The sequence below is a fragment of the Xiphophorus couchianus genome, chromosome 10 (genome assembly GCF_001444195.1).
Source record: "Xiphophorus couchianus chromosome 10, X_couchianus-1.0, whole genome shotgun sequence".
NCBI classification, from domain to species: domain Eukaryota; kingdom Metazoa; phylum Chordata; class Actinopteri; order Cyprinodontiformes; family Poeciliidae; genus Xiphophorus; species Xiphophorus couchianus.
This window is the reverse complement of record NC_040237.1, coordinates 790827-808431: the sequence shown is the minus strand read 5'-3', so window position 1 is coordinate 808431 and position 17605 is coordinate 790827. Positions and strand designations below refer to the sequence as shown.

Below are 17605 nucleotides of genomic sequence, written 5' to 3'. Positions count from 1 at the left end.
CAAATGATAAATGATAGCTAGTTGGCTAACTTTGCCATTAGACCCAGCACAACCTTTCAGATCCTTAAAGTTTTACTTTTTAAACTAACGATTTGACAAATTCCAAAAAGACAAAACATGATACCATTGCATTAAATAGATGTGAAGTACATACTTACTGAACTGGTTGAATTTACTCCAGAGGAGGCAGTCTCCATTTTTGTTTCCTTTGTCAACTTGGTCCATAAGCAGGAAAACCTTCTATCCCCTTTCATCAGTCTGCAAACATTTTTGTAGTGCTTCATCAATGGGAACTATAAATCATTATCAGATATATCATTGGAGAGTGGCATGGCTTTGTGGTGTTGTTTACCAGTGGCCTTGGTGACTAGAAGAGATTAGATAGAAGATAATTGAAAAGTATCATCAAAAATCTGCTTCTTCAATCAGGCTCTAGTCACAATGCCTCTGGTCACCTCCCTTTAGGTGTGACCAGATGTCACATCCTGCGACCAGAGGCACAGGGTGTGACACCTGAAGGGTATGCCTCTGGTCACGGGATCTTCACTTGGTGACAGGCCGGATAGTATCACAGGGAATAGAATGCCCAGGTGTCCCTCCTAGGCCCAATGGCTTCCTTGACCTAAAATTGCAAAGGAAGGGAAGGATGGATGGGTGTGGCAGTAGCTCAGAAGTAAGGCACGCAACCCATGTAAAGAGGCCTCAGTCCTCAACGCGGCTGTCACGTTTTCGAGTACCGGCCCATTGACCTTTGTTGCATGTCTTCCTCCTCTCTCACAACCTACTTTCCTGTCATTTCACTTTCAAATAAAGGCCAGTAGTGCCAAAAAAATTCCTTAAGAAAGGGTAGGTTGGATGGATTCAACACATCCAAATCCAGATTCACTTATTGCCAGTGTAAATGTAAAATTACAGATATTGAGAAAACACAAGCTCCAAAAAGATACCCTTTAATATACTAATTATGCATTTAACCTTAGAAGCTCTACCAAGTAAACAATCCCTTTAGAATTATTTATTGTTGTTGGAATAGCTTTCCTCAGAACAAAAAGAGTTCACCTCTGACGTAGAAACCTTTCAGTGGAAAAGGGCACAGGTGGGCGCTACTATATTGCTTACAGTAAAGGTCACATGTTTATTATGTGAGCAGACAGTAAGTAATGGACATCAGGGATCACTTTTTAATTTCTTTTCACAAAGACGGTCAGAAGTGATAGAACATATTTGATCGCCTCTGCTAAACAATGTCCTGATAAGAGTGATGCAATGAACATTTATTGAGGGGGTTTTAAAGAGGAAACAGCCTTTCTTCGGCAGATTACTGATGCAGTAATTATGCAAGAATTCATTGATCTCATTGGGAAGTTTCATCCACTAGACTTCAACAAAAGGCTGTAATGAAAAGGTCTAACTGGCTTGTGGAAACTTAATTTTCCCCTTTCTATCTTGTAATGTTTCTCTAAGCTTTTCTTGTTCTTACACCTTTTTGCCCACCTCTGTTCTTGTTAATCCACTATTTCATTGCTGCCGCCTCCCTTTATTCTCTTGGTTCTCTCATTGTCTTCCACTCCTTTTTTCATTTCTCTCTCAAACATCATTCTTTCTTCCCCATCTCTTGTCTCAATTGCCACCACTCCATGTTGTACTTCCCAGTTCAGTATTTTAATTTAAGTGATGGGGTGTTTTCCAATGTCCAAACACTGACACAGCATTTTAGATACACAATAGGCTTAACTAAGAACAAGCAAATGTAGCATGTATTTTTTTGTTTTGTTTTTTAATTTAAACTTACATGAAATATATGACAACGTGCAATAACATCATAGTGTTTGAAAATAAATAAGTTTCCTGCCTGGTGTAAATTTAATAAGTATCACATGAATGCTTTTTGACAATATTACATAGCTTAAAAAAAGAAACATGAAACTAATCTTTGCATTGGGAGTACATAAATTAAATATCTTAAGATTTAAATGGGTTCTAGTATGAGGTACATGGCCCGGTGTAAAGCGCTAGCCTTTTAGGATAGCAAATTTACATCATTGTGTGTTTACCATTTCAGTAATTAAGCACCATCTCCTGGGTGTACCTAAATCTTGATGGGATCTATGTGGTACTTAATAGGGAACTCATGGGGCTGTTTTGGAAAGGACCGGGAAAAAAACAGTTTACCAAGTGTCAATTAAAGCAGAAAAATAGGATGACAAGAAAGCCTACAAAAATTTACAATATATAAAGCAAAGAGGAAACAGGAAAAAATGCTTGTAGAATAGTTGATCAAGACATTTTTTTGTAAGTTTTTTGGTATGAAATGATCTGCACCTACAGTGCTGTATGTGAACATAACACATCCTTTTTAAAAGCATTAAAGATGCTTTTCAAAATGATTTAATTGCTTTAACTGGTATATTTTTTAATATGTGAAAAGAGTAGTTACATGAATTTACTAGGAGTATCCATATCAACCTGTGCCTGGTTTTCAATTTTTCTAGCAGGTTTGTTTGACTGCATCCTCACATGGTTTCCTGTCTTGCTCACCTCATGTGCAGCTGCAAGTTTTATCATCACTTAATATTAATGTCACCATATTGTTCCGGATGTTTTGTCTGCACTTTGGTTCTGCTCAAACATCCGCCATCTCAATATTTCTTTGCATCTTTCACTGACTCAGTTGGTAAATGTCAACTGGCTGAGTGTTGAAATAAACAACAAAGAAAATGATATTTTGAGAAATTCTGGTGATAAATGCAGGGTAGAAGGATTTTCAAAACAGGCAATTGGGCAGAAGAGAGGGTCATCTGTTGAAGAAATAAAAAAAATGATATGACTGGGTAGGAACAACAAAAAGGGCAGAAATGATAATAATTAAAGGTCACAAGCAGAATGAGGCAAAACCCAAGAACACCTGAAGTGCCTGGGATTAGTTCAGAACATTTTGCAATCACAGCGGCGGCAAGAGGTCACACAGGTCTAAATGTCTTAAAGTGGAATGGAAGAAATCAAAGCTGGACCTGAACCAAAATAGCTGGCACTTTAGTCTGGAATGAAAATGCTTCTTCAGGTGATGGTTGTTTGTGTTTTCCACTGCAGTCTAATGACCTGCAAAGATTAGGCAAAGTGGTCCAGTGATTTATGAAAAAAAGGAAACCTTTTATGGTTACTGTGACAGATGGGGCAAAGCAATAGTGCAGAAGAGTAAATCTAAAGAGGATTCGTTTACAGGGTTTTTTGGGTGCACCTGTTTGTATTTGAGCTTTTAAACACAAGCTAAGAGAGCCATTATGCCACTATCAAAGTTGAGTAGCATAGTTGAACTAGCATTTCTACATCATTGCATGCCTTTAAGTGGAGAACTTTTCTTTCTATGCATCTGATACAGTAGCAAACACAAACTAATCTTCAGCTGAGTTGGTATGCCACTATTTTATTTATTTATTATTTTTGAAGTGGCATAAGTTTTGCAACTTTGCACATATATCGCACAAATGCAGTGCAGCTATAAAACATAAATAAATTCTAAACAAAGGCTGTAGAAAACACCCACTACCCTGGGACATGCTGCACGTTGTTTTGCCCGAGTCCTTTGATGATTCCCAGTTGGGAAAGGTTTGCATCAGGCTGCAGTAGTTAGGAGGACAGTCAGCATGAAGATTTGGTACAGAAACGTGTTAGTGTGGGTGTAGGTAAAGATGGAAGTTTGCAAGGGTGTGAGAGAAAACAGACTTGCCTGACCTTTGTAGCAGTCAAAGATGTTTGGATTTTTAAAACTGAATTTGGATGTCATTGGGTAGTATGAACTGATTACCAATCTAAACACGTTTTGCTGAGACACCATCTATGCTGCAAACAGATTATTGTTTTAAAACTATACTTAATAAAAAAACAGACACACTCAGACTCACTTCAGATATGATATTATGAACTGTATAAATTCATGTTTAGTTCCACATAAGGAGACTTTATGTTTAGAAACAATAATGTGAAGGCAGCTTTGAAATGTTCTATAATATAAAATTTTCTGTTTTTTCTAATGTCGATAATTGACACAAACTGCTGAAAGAAACATTTGAAATACCGGATTATTAAAAAAGGTTGAAGACTCTGATGAGATAATAGCCTCAACAGAGAGCCACTTTGAAAAATGAATTAGTAGTTGTGGTTCCAGCTAATTATTTCTGCAAAAAAATCACATATATATTAATATTATTCATCATTTACTAAAGCATGGATTGAAACCATAGAAATCAGTTACTTTGGATAGTTGATGGAATTGAGAGTTTAATTAGTAGCAAAAATCTATAACTATAACAATCAATGTTCTTCCTGGAAACTGGTCTGAAAGCTGCCAGCTCTTTTACAGTCAAACAGCTAATGGTGTTGCTTTGAAATGTTTGCATGCTTACTTCTTTTCAGTAGCTTGGCTTTCATCTTTCAATATTCCATTTTCAAACCACAGTCTAATACAAGTGCAGCTCTTCATAAGATTTCAAAAAACAACATGGTAAATAGTTTTAGTGTATTGCAGCAAATAGTAAAATTGGAAAGATTTTTCTTAAAATTACGGCTCAGACAGGGAACCATGTGGTGCTGCAAGCGTACCATACACAGTCCTTGATCCAGCTGTCCTAGGTTAGCGTCCTGACCCCAAGCCATTTACTGCATGTCCTCCCCTTTCTCTGCCCTTCTTCCTGTCGAGCCACTAATGAATAAACACCACTAGTGCCAAGAAGAGGCATGAAATGTTCCACTGAGTTCTATTAAATCTACAATGTGTAACTTTTACAAAAACATGCTATATTTATTTAAATTGTCACCATATTGTGACAAAATCGTATGAGGCAGATAATGTACAAGCTCCTCTATCTCCTTCCAGTGATATTATTGGTGTCTGAAGAAATGCGCCACTCTCCGGAAGACAACCAATCAGGAGCCAGGAGGAGGGTCTTAGTGCTGTCAATCAACCTAATGTACACTCTGCTCATTGTGGTAATGGCAGAGAAACAACTAACTAGCCTTATTTATTCATGGCAGGCTATGTTATGGTGAACCAGCAACAGTGTAGCAGAGAGATAGGTAGATTGTTTGAGCAGCATGTACATGAGTGATTGACAGCACAACACTAAAACCGTCCTCCTGGCTCAAATTGGTTCTTTCTGATGGGATGATGTATTTCTGCAAATTTCAGCAGGATAATTAAGATGGCAAAGGAGCTCAATTTTTTTCACAGACTATCCATCTACTACTGCCACAACGTAGTGTTTCAACAAATATGTTAAAACACTACATATTTTAGTGCAGTATGTCAATAAGATTGATATACTGCAGCTTTTAATCAATGGTTAATCATGCTGTATGTATGTCTTGTACATAGATCTCTGGTTGGTCCATATCAACAATTAGAGACATTTGTCTTCTGCTGATGCTACTGTATATCAGGACAACTTTTGATACTATAAACTGCTGTGTCTTCTGTAATATTGCTGGTATTTCTGGCTCTGCGTCAAAAGTTTCTCTTTATAAACTAAGGCTGTTCAGTTTGTAAAGAGAAATTAGTACAATATTAAGTGAAAGGTAAACCTAAATCTTTTTTAGTGTATGAAACATATTTATGAATGTGTCCTTTGGTATCTTGATGTTTAGCAAAGAGAATGATTGTATTCACTTTGCTATTAAGGTGTGCAGACAAGAAGTGTGGTGAAGAACCATTTACCTTAACCGAGACAGAGAGGACAAATGGAGGAGACCGGATCACTGCAGGGAGAAAAGGAGATTGAGCATCTTACAAAGAATGACAAATCATTAAATTCATACCTTGGCCTGGGGGCAATTCCAAATTACGCAAGTCAAGGTGAAATTGTAATTGGGGACAATACAAAATTCAATTATCTCTGTTAGTTCACTTTATTATCTTGGATCCGCTCCTCTAATGGCATGGTTACATAATTCCGGGGTGCACTGGATGCCTCTTCTGGTGTTTTATCTGCTTCTTTCTTCTTTCTTTGTGTGCTTTGATGTCTTCTCACACGCTAAAGAAAGGGAAGAGGACATGTCATAGGTCAGTGAAACTTGAGGCTCTTCTCATACTACTCAAGATGAAATGTCTTGCTTAGTATTAGAGGTCAAATGAAAAAGTAGACTGGTGCAAAATTGTAGTAACAGTAGCTCAAATAACTGCAAATTACAGCAAAGACATATGGAACACCATATTTAAACACACAAGTCACACCTTGTAGCAGATAAACGACAGCAAAAGACCATACAGTATGCTGCTAGCTGGAAGCAAGAAACTGAAAAATGTGCACAGATTGGAAGAACGATGAGCCTCGATTTTCACTGCAAGACTCAGATGATAGGATCACAATTTGGTGTAATAACTTAAAGGTAGGGCAATAGTAAACAACAATATTACAATATTAAGTTTAACATCACAAAGTTATTATATTTTGAAATGTTTAAAGATCAAAAATTGCCCCAAGGTAGCAAATAATCCTTTGTCCTTTTTTTGTTGTTGTTGCTGGCTCCATTCACATCTGTATTTTCATCTACTATATGCAAATAAAAAACATAATTTAAAAAAATCATCTTGATCCCACTCTTACTCAGATGAATAATTAATTTTAAGTGGAGAATTAGTGACAAGAGGGGGGAAATTGGGAAACACTGCTTGGAAGGGAAGCAGAGACCACCAATTATAGTGAGCAGCGCCTCTTGGAAAAACTTTAATAACACCAGCTGGAGACCACAGCTTGAGCTTACCCAGTTTGAAGAAATATGTTTTAATTTAACCTCTATTTTGTCTTCATTGAAGTCCAACCTTTTCTCCCTTCCACGACTATATGCCCACTAACATACAAAATTGCACCTTATAAATATACATTATTGTTATAATTACATGAGTTGTCTTCCTCTAATGAACTTATTGTTGTAAATGAGAGGCACTGTCCAATTATGAGGGAAGGTACGTATTTATTGATTTTGCCATTCATCAGTTGTTGAGGTCATTACCAGCGTGGCAGCTGTGATGATAATCTTGATCATAAATGGATAATTCAAGCAGCATCGTGAAGTGCAGGGGGGAAAAAAATTAAATTAAAACAAAGCATTAAAGTGAGGTGCAATCAAAATTAAGACTTAAGTGCAAAACTAAACTATTAAATAAATTCATTACTTTTAAAACATCAGACAGATTTTAATTTCACAAGTTAAAATAATGAAGAGGAGTCATTTTAAATTAGATTGCAAATGAAAACTCATGAAAATAATATGTTTATTATGTAAACATATAATTGAGCAACAACTGGGGTTATTTTCATGTACATGGAAGTGCCTGTATTAAGGAGAATGATTATGATAAAATATTAATATAAGTCTCTGATTAGTTGTGTTTCCGATCAACTTCACTCGCCAACCACCAATTGAAAACTAATTACCGGATATGAGGAAAATAATGAAATATTTCGCGTGTCTGGATTGTCTCTATCAAGTGCTTGAGTTCTCTCGGGTCCTTCATTAAGATGCACCAGAGCAATTAATGAGCTCATTAGATTTAGTAATCATCTAATCAGTGCGTGGATAATATGTCTGACTTGGAATAGAAATCAGAACTCATCAAACAAACAAATCAACAGTTGAGGTCATTAGGAGGATGTTGATGCAGAAGGCTGGAACATCTTCTACAACCTTTTCAAACCAGAAGGAGTAATTTGACATCTGAATATAGATAAACAAATAGAAAGTGGCTTGTGCTTATAAGATAACTGCTATGATTATTAATAAGAAATTAAGTTTCAAACAATTTTAGTTGCACATTCTTTTGACATTAAGAATCATTGATTAGACTGTCATCATTGGACAACAAAAATACAAGATGAAAGCATCATGCACACTATAATCCAAAATTTCTCCTTTCTGCTACATCCAAATGGTCACTGATGAGGAATTCATAAACAATCACAAAAGGGAGAAATTATGCACACTAGCTTTGTTGTGTTCAAAAGCACAAACAAGGCACCAGCCAATCAAATGACAGAAACTCTCTGCTTTTCGTTGATGATGACGACTTGTGATTAACCAAGATAAGCGAAATAATGCCTTTGAACGCACAGCATGTACGCCAGCATAAGACCACAACAACTGTCGCTGGTGTCTCTCTTGTCTGAAAGAGTGACGCCTGGCTACATTTTGCACCAGCTCAACCAAATGATGACAATGAGCCAGGCCGTTGTCACACAAACAGCGGTCTACACAGTCACCAGTGACACACCAGAGTTAGATCAAAATTTCAGAGAGCACCTGTGAAATTTGGTGGAACAGGACATTCACATCATAGATGTGGCATTCCTTATTCTGGAGCAACTACGCTATTCCGTCACGTCAATATAGCTCAAAATCTCTGCAGAATGCTTTGAAACCTTCTGAGTATATGCCACCAACTTTGTAGGTAGTTCTAAAGGCAAAAAGATGTCACGAGTCAGTACTAGCAGGGTGAATCGTATAAAGTTGGTGGTGAGTACATAATTCAACTAAAAGTAGCAGAGAATGCACACAAAGTAGCAAAAACACAAGACTGAAGCAGTGACATTAGGGAGAGCACCAATTGAAGAGTTATGATAAAATGCTTTAAAAACAACAGGAGGTACACTAATGTACTATACAACAAAATAGACAAATCAAGTGATATATTCATTTGATAATGACACTGCAAATTAATCAACATGGCAGTGTAAATATTCAGGAAGTAGCACAATAGCTAAATTCCATCCTTTAATGATGATAATAGTAATAAAAAACAAAAAATCATCCCATGAAACCCAATAGTGGTATGCATAAACTCCACTGTCAGACTCTAGTTCATACTCTTGTATGATTGAGTTGAAGTTAGTCTTCAAAGTTCTCCAAACTTTGTGCAGATCTAATATGCGGAGGTGATGAGTAAGAGCAGCAACTGTAAAAGCAACATGACCGAGCTACATCCAAGTCTGGATCTTAGAACATCCAAATTTGACAGAAAATCCATCGTCTCATCAATAGAGCTGAGAGCAAGGCTGAGAGATATTTCCAAGTCAAGATGTGGGATGCTGATGGATTACAACTAAAGGAGCTCAAATTGAATGCAAACATATGCAATCAGGTTGCAATCACTTTTTATTTTTTTAAATTCCACACTAGCAGATTTGTTTGATGTTCAATGTAATTCTACAGAATACACATTCTATTAAATGTAAAAAAAAAATACTTTAAAATATTTAAAACCTGGCATTCCAAGTCCATTACAATGTTGTCTTGGTTTGTCACCTTTCTTTTCACATGATGCGCAAAATGCTCTGAATGGTCCTTGGTTTTTTGACTTTTCAACAACTGACAGGCATTCATGCTTGCTCAGTTTGTGTTAGTTTTTCTGCTGGCATCTGGGCATATTTTCAATTAAGGAAAAAATCTCCTTTTCAAAAATTTTCAATAGTGTAGCTGAGGTCAGAAAACAATGTTCAAAAAAATGTGACAAGATAAAGTGGGTGAAACTCTTTTGGTTTTGCCTCCAACAGAAATCGGCAGGTGAAATTCTTAGGTCAACTCCTTAAGAAATCCAGTAATTATGTATATTACATTCACATTAATATGAAGTCACATGTATTCTACTTCTTTTGGTTTATTTAATTTAAAATAAACCCAATTCTGAATTAGGTTTATTTTAAACCTAAGTAAATCTGCTTTTACTTAGGTTTGTAGAACCTAAGTAGAAAAGCAGATCTACTTTTGTGCCTTGAACCTCATCTAGGATTTTGGATCCTCCTACCTTCTACCAGTCTTCATTACAACCATTCCTACCATTTACTTAACTTTTGCCCAAGGTGCCAACTGTTAGGAGTGGGGGGATTTGTTAGGTCATTTACCTGAGATGCAGCCCCATCCCAACTTTAATTTCAAGCTAGTTCCAAAAGACTTCTGAGATGACCTTCCACATCCTTTAAACTCACTGAGATGCAGTTGTTGATTGTAAAATATCAATTAACCTTTAAAAATTAAGCAGATAATGAGTTCCCAAAGCATCAAACTGTATAGGTACAACCTTAATTTAAAATGTATTTATGAAGTTTATGTACTCTGGAAAAAATGCTGCTGCTGTTCGTATTATTTCTCCTGCACTGAGCATGCGAGTCAATGGAGGAGATGCCACATTAGAAGTGAGGTGAAGCAGAAGAAGTTTGCTTCGATGGAGGTAGGAGGAAAAAAGGGTATAAACAAATGTCAACTGTACAAGAAGGACTCCCTGGGACTAGCAGAAGTGTCATGATTAGCTCAAGCGTGGCAAGTGAGCAGCCTGATGCAATCTCCAGTGCCAAGGGAGCAGGAGCACCTTGCCAAAACACACTTTCACAAGTGCAGAGTTAGTCAAACAGAAAGGATAGGAAAACGGGGAATAAAAAAAAGCTAAAAAGAGACCAACGATAAATAGGAAGGCAAGTGTATTAATAATGACAGTGTCCAATATTAACTTTTGCTTATGAAGCTCCAAAAAGCCACTTTAACTACTAACTGCTTTGTGCATGATCTTTGAACTAAATGAATAGAAACAAAATGAGGTTTTTTTTAGGTCTTCCATTTTCTTATTTTGTATTCTTAACGGCATGGTGTATACACACTATACAGCAAGAAAAAAAATTACATATACCAATCGCTGCCATAGCCACAAGTGTATAAAATCCAGTACCCACACATGAGGACTGATTCAATAGCATTTGTGAAAGAATGAGTCAGTCTCAGGAGTTCAGTGAATTCAAGCAAAGTCAGATGTCACCTGTGGAAATTTTCTTGCTTTTAAATATTTCACAGTCAACCATTATTACAATACGTGGATGCGATTAAAAACAACAGCAACTCGGAGAGAGTGCAAAGAGGTCACCAACTTTCACCAGAGTCTGCATGTGGCCTTCAGCTTGGCTCAAGAGCAGTGCATAACGAGCTTTGTGTAATGGATTTCCAGTCTTAAATCACCAAGTGTAACGCAGAGTTGGAAGCAGTGTAGTAGATGAAGCCACCGCCTGTATCTGGAGCAGTGCTCAAGAGTGACGCTTTATTTCTCACAGTATGGCAACCCACTGGATAAGTCAGTTTGGTATATATTTGCCAGGAAAGCGACCTTTGCTTCCTGGTATTATGTCAAGCGAAGATGTTGGAGCGTAGGGAGGATTATGGTGTGGGACTATTTTTCCAAGAGTTGTACTCTGCCCTTTAGTTCTAGTTAAATGATCTCCGAATACATCAGCATGCTAATACCTTTAGCATACTCCTGACTCTCTGGGACAGTTTGGGTATGCCCGCTTAAATACTTCTGAAATTTTTTTAAATTGCATATGAACACACATTAAGTGAAGATCTGATTTAAATATCATCTATCAAACAGTTGCAACTGTGTAGCGTTCCTAAATTGTGAAAAGAAACCCCCGCCCCAAAACAGCAGTTTAAATTTAACATCCCATTATGCAGTATACAAACTAAGACAAAAATCTAAAGGAATATTTTCTGTCAAGCTTAGGTGTACATGATTGTGTGACATCTGAGGCTGTTCTTTCATTTTGTTGTATTGACGGTCAAAACTACAAACCCCCCACTTAAGCCTGTGGAAATAGCCATAGCTTGACAGGCCTGTCACTGCAGCAGTGCTACAATTACTGTTCTGCAGAAAGATAATTAAAGTGGCTTGCAGGCAGATGAGTTTAAATGAGCTAGTCCAACAGAACTTTAATCAGACAGCAAAATCACAAACTGTTTTCACTGACACGGGAGGACCACATGAATAAAGTTTGCAAAATTCTTACAGATAGGGATATTGCAGAAGTGAGATTTGGATATTTTACTGAGGTTTGCAAATGCATTTATACCACTGAAACACTTATAATTTTTCATGTTGCAACCACAAACTGTAATGTATTTTGGGGGGTTCTTTATGTGATATATGAACAAAGTGTCCACAATAGTTGTGAACTGAAACAAAACTACTAATCAGGTGACTACTCCCTGCAGAAGAAAACAACTTAGCAAGTAGTGTCTACTTGTGCATAATTTAATCTCAGAACAAATACAGATGTTCTGTGAAGGGCTCAGATGTTTTCTATCCAAAGTCTAGAGTATCTCATCATCTGAAAATGATAAATATATGGCAGAAATGCAAATCTACAAAGACGTGGCTGTCCATCTAAATTGATAGACCAAGAAAGAAGAGGATTACTCAGATATGTTCCCTATGGTAGCTCTGAAAGGATTGCAAAGATCCACAACTCAGGTGGTAGAACGCTGGCCTTTGAAGAAGAAAAACCATTAGAAGTTTAATTTGGAGTTTGCTATGTGGGAGAGATGGCAAACAAATGGAAGAACGTGCTCTGCTCAGAAGAGAGTAAAACCTATTCTTCTGATCTACATGAAATATTCAGTGTAAAACTAACACTGGATGTCACTACCAACAAACACATTGGAACTGTGCAATGATCTATAAACCAATGATAATTTTCATGTAAAATTGTAATTTTACATGAAAAAAAATAATACCTTTAATCTATTTATTCTGCTTTTAACCAAGACACATTTTCATTCCACTTTTAGCCAAGATATCTTTATAATACTCACAGCTGTGCCGTTTTTAACATACACCTGTTTAACAACTCACAAATTTAATGGGACTAATATGCTAAGGGGCTTAGCCTTAGCTTTTAACATTTGCAACATACATCTTTAGAACCAGTTAGCACATGTTGCTCATTGCCAACAGCACAATTACTCAATGTCAGGATACAAATGAAGCTTGTTTAACTAAAAAGTAACTTGATAACAGTATAAAACAAAATCAAAATGGCGCCCGTGGCATCACCCTTCACTTCAGCATTTTCAGTTTTTTCACATAGTTCAAAACCTAACAAAACATATTGTTTACCAGCAGAGTTATGCATCCACATTTAGCTGTGTTTCTTATAAGAGCTCTACAATCCCTTTCATTATGTTTTTATCCAAAACTAACCTGTAAAACACAAGGAAATGATGAGGAAGACAACTGGCGCAGTTTTTCAATGCTGATTTCTGCCATATTGGAGGGGGAGGCCTATATGAAAACGTTTTTCTGTCTCACAGAACAATGCGCCGCCTCTTCTGGCATGGAGGTGTAACTACAACTAAAATATAGTCATCCCCAAGGTGACGTTTTCTCTAATTTACCAATACAAATATTTATGTGATTATATATATTAGTGTGTCACATAACAAAATGTGAAAAGCTTAAAGGGCATGAATATACAGAAAGAAACTAATGAATGTCCTGGCTATAATACCGTCAAAATCTTTAACACCACAGAAGCATGAATAATACCAAAGCATCAGTAATAGAACATCATCAAAAATAAAAAAATAAAATATAACGTCTGACTTTTACCAATATGCTAAATATTCCTGAGTGCCGGGTATATATGAACTCAATCCATGCAGACTTGTGTGTTTATCAACCATCAGTACGGCGCATGATGCAAGAAAAAGTTATCCCCAAGGCAAATGGAAGTAAATGATGTTTGGCAAATCCGAAATTATGCTTTCCTCTTGATGTGAATTCGTAAGTTAGAGGGAGTTTGTTTACTTGAGGAAGAGAGAAACTAGGAGAGAGAGTTTGTTTGAATATAAGAAATGATCACAGCAGAGAATGTGTGTCTGCCTGCATTTTCGGTAGCTTTGCCTTCGGAGAAATTTGGAGGCAAAAGCAGCATAATGACATAAATTAAAGAGTTTTTCACCCACTAACTAGAATGACAAAGGAAGTACATGCCAATAGAAAGAAAAATAAGCAAGCACACTTACAGACTAACAGAGATGTGAAAAAGTGTTTTCCCCCTTCCTGATTTCCCTTATTTTTGGATGTTTGTCACACCTAAGTATTTGAGAACATCAAACCAATTTAAATATTAGTGGAAGACAATACATGCAAACACAAAATACTGTTGTTTATTGAAGGTCTATTATGACCTTAAAAAATCAATATTTGCTTGAAAACGCTCCAACAATTCTGCAAAGACGAGTTGGTCAAAATTTCTCCACAGCAGTGCAGAAGATCATTGAAAGTTATTGCAAACACTTGATTGCAGTTGTTGCTGCTAAGGGCGGCCCAAGCATTTACTAGGTTTAGAGGGCAGTCACTTTTTCACACAGAGCCATGTAGGCTTGCATTTCTTTCTCCCTTGATAGTAAACACCTTCGTTTAAAAATGTATTTTATTGTTTACTTGTGTCATCTTTGACTAATATTTAAATTAGTTTTATATTCTTTAACACGGAAGTGTGATAAACATTTTTAAAAAAGGAAACCAGGAAGGCGGCAAATATGTTTTCACGCCACTCTACATGCCACAGCTAAATCCCCAATGTCCTCAGTAGCTGATTCTTATAAATACGTCAGCTGTTTTACAGACTATTTTAACAGAAGCGGCCTGTACATTCAGGTGCAATAAGTGTCTGATTCTGCATCTACATCCGGCATTTATTTGTCAATATAATATTGGTCTTGTCAAAGTATTTCCATACTTTCACAATAGGAGCTGTAATTTTCTGTGACAGTTCTGTTTGTGAGCAACAGCTTTTGAAGCAATTCAGAGATGCACAGAGGGGTGTTGCTGCTAATGGAGCCGAGGGGCTTTTCAGAGATAATGTTGAGTGTTTGACTTGATGCTGAAAGCCGTCAGCCAGCTCTCATGCTCAATGATTAAAAGGGTCCGCTCTTTATCCATGAGGATGGACATGAATTGTCCCATATTTTCTTAGTGAGATACAATCTAATGCTCAATGTGTTTTTCAGTGGGTCATTTATTTTGTATCTTCTCTATGTTTGTCTGTGTTAAAGCTGCAAACATAAAATATAATATAGCTTTCAAAAGTTGTAAAACAAACACTAAGCTAGCTCCTCTTTACTCTGATGCCTTGAAATAAAATCTAGTGGAATCAATCTTTCAAAAGTCACATAAATATAAAAGACTCTCTAATGTATAATCTAATATCAGCACAGCTGTTTCTAAGAGGTTTGCTACAGAACGTCAATGGAAAAAAAGAGCATCAGGAAGGCTAAGAAACAAAGTACAGGTAAGGTTGCAGAAAACATTGAAGCACAGTTAGGTTACACAACATGTGTTATTTATTACAGACCACTGTTCAATTCATCATCTGAAAACTGAGAGAGTATATCACGTCTACAAACCTACCAAGACCTTGCTTTCCACCATACTGACAGAATAAAAAGAGCATTAATCAGAAAAGCAGCCAAGAGGCCAATAGATAACACTGGATGTACTTCAGAGATCCACAGCTCAAGTTGAAGAATCTGTTGACAGGGAAACAATTAATTGTGGACTCTAGAAAATCTGCTTCTAGGAAGAGTGGGAAGACAAATGCATGCAGATTCAGGAAGAAAACCAAAAGGCAAACCTGGAGGCCAAAAAAACAGTTGGAAGTGGGGTGGTAGAGGTTCACGTTCCAGCAGGACGACGAACCTAAAAGCGACCCTGTTTGTTCATAAGAGCTTTTGTGCAGCCCCTTTTGAAAACACTTGTGGCTCCGACTGTACAATCTACAATTCAGATTTCAGGAAACAGCCTATGCAACCAATTAGGAGGCTGAATTAGCATCAGCTCCAAACAGCTCACAGAAATTCCCTCCAGTTTGAAAAATTGGAATTTATTTTTCTCATGACTCTGGATTTTTGCAGTTTTGTTCTGCAGGTAGAATCCTCATTCAAACTGAAGGAGTTTACGAAGGAGTCGAATAATGAGTATCATCCCTCAAAAAACAGCAAACATACAGTAGATGTGCAACAAGAACATCCTATATTACTCTAATATTTAAGGGTTAATTCCAAATGTTTTATACTTATTTTAGCGTCTTGAAATTGTGTGAATGTTCATAGTCAAAGAGTTATACTTGTGATAATATGGTAGGTGAGTCCAGTCAAGGTCTTCCCATCTGCTTTGTAATGGAAACAGACCTTACCTCAGGCAACGCTCGTGTGCAGCACATGACTTCATGGCTCCTGCAACCTGTGTTTGACTGGAAGACATGTTTTTATTAGGCTGCTAAAAGAATCCCAAGTTTAGTTCCATACATACAGGGGACTGAGCCAGAGTTTAGTGTTAGTCATGCTCTATGAGTATTTACCATCTCAGATGTTATGAAAAAGGTTTTAGATTTTAATAAAATGTATCACAACAAGCACAGATAATTTTAGAATAGATTAGTTTAGGTGCCTGCAGCTAATGGTAAGAAACAACAACAAAAAAAGCTTGAGTTAAAACTATCTAATGATAAAAACTAAAAGATTCTAAGGACAGTTGTATATGCACAAGGGTATATTATCCCATATACAGCGATAATATGCAGACACATACAGTATTTGTTGTCCAGAGATTGTGCTAAAAACCTAAGCGAGCTTGAGGAAAAAGCCGGCCCACTCCACAGGTGCCTATCGGTAACTAATAACGTCGTTGAAAAGTTGATGTTCGTCAGTAAGTCAGTTCATTTAAAAAAATTATGTTTTATGTAGCTGAAATACACACAGTGATATATTTCAAGTGTTTGTGTTCATTTGCATGAATATGGCTTAAAGCGAAAGGAAGCCCAAATTCAGTTTCTCAAAAATGAAGAATATTGCAACAGACCAATGAAATAAGAATTTTTAAGTACGTAAATTTTGGCTTACTGAAATGTATTTCCATTTCTGTACAGAATGTGCGCTGTGTTTTTGGTTGGGCTCCTTTTGGATGAGTTAGTGGATCGCTGCTTGGCATGGAGACCATCAGCCTGTGGCTCTGCTAAGTCATAATGGAAGCACAAGTTGTCAGTTCTGGTGTCTTTAATCATTCTCTTGACAGTACCCTGTAGGTTTTCTAAGGAGTTTAGCTTTGCTAAGTTCCCAGACCAATCAAGGCCATTGATACAATGGTCATTACAGCAGCTATTTCAGCAATGGAGGCAGGTGCCAAGTTCAGCTAAGTGTTTAGTTAATTTTCTCCTAAGCCCAGGTAAGAAGCTTATGGCATTGTCTCTGTTTTAGGATTGACTTAACACAAATAATACGACAGTTTTAGCCAGCGTCCCGGATACTTCTGTGTGTGTAGTTCACAGAATGCTTTCAGCTCCAGCTTAAGAAATCTACAGTGAAAATCCTTTGAATAGTGCTTGTGTTTTTAAATTGTTTCCGTATTTCAAATTATTATACTTGTTGCACTTTGTCAAATTTACTGTTCTTAAGTCATTTTTAATGTTTGTTTTGTTCTTTGTTGCCCAACATGACTTGTGCTGACTTGAGTTTCTGAGAAACTGAATTTTCTTATGTAGTAGTGAAGCACAGGATCCTCATGCAAGGAGGAAGCAGGCAGGTGAAAATAAATAATTTTACTTTTGGGAACTTTGAAAACAATGGTCCCGGGGGGAAATCTGAAATAATACATATCAAGAAACACAGGGAATCAGGCTGGTAGCAATAACAGAATGAACTGACCAACAGAGAGATATTTAAGCTGGAGAGTTGATTATAGGAGCAGGTGGCTGATTAGAAATTGGGTGCAGCTGTGAGGGAAAGCAAGTAACTG

The 17605-nt window shown here is 37.0% G+C and overlaps 1 protein-coding gene and 1 long non-coding RNA gene across 3 annotated transcripts in view; both read right to left on the bottom strand.

The window, feature by feature from the left end:
* Positions 1-381, bottom strand: part of LOC114152078 (protocadherin-15-like) — a 283395-nt gene extending 283014 nt beyond the window's left edge. For both annotated transcript variants that reach the window (XM_028029788.1, XM_028029789.1), the window contains exons 1-2: positions 353-381; positions 159-258 (exon numbers count right to left, since the gene is read on the bottom strand). The gene's annotated coding sequence lies outside the window, so the exon portion shown is untranslated. The remainder of the gene's footprint in view (positions 1-158; positions 259-352) is intronic.
* A 10-nt stretch (positions 382-391) lies between these two features.
* LOC114152077 (uncharacterized) lies at positions 392-13071 on the bottom strand. Its single transcript, XR_003597061.1, has 3 exons — positions 13010-13071; positions 5901-6026; positions 392-5751 (listed from the first exon to the last, which is right to left on the bottom strand). It is a non-coding gene; the product is annotated as an uncharacterized LOC114152077 (long non-coding RNA).
* Positions 13072-17605: the final 4534 nt, after the last annotated feature.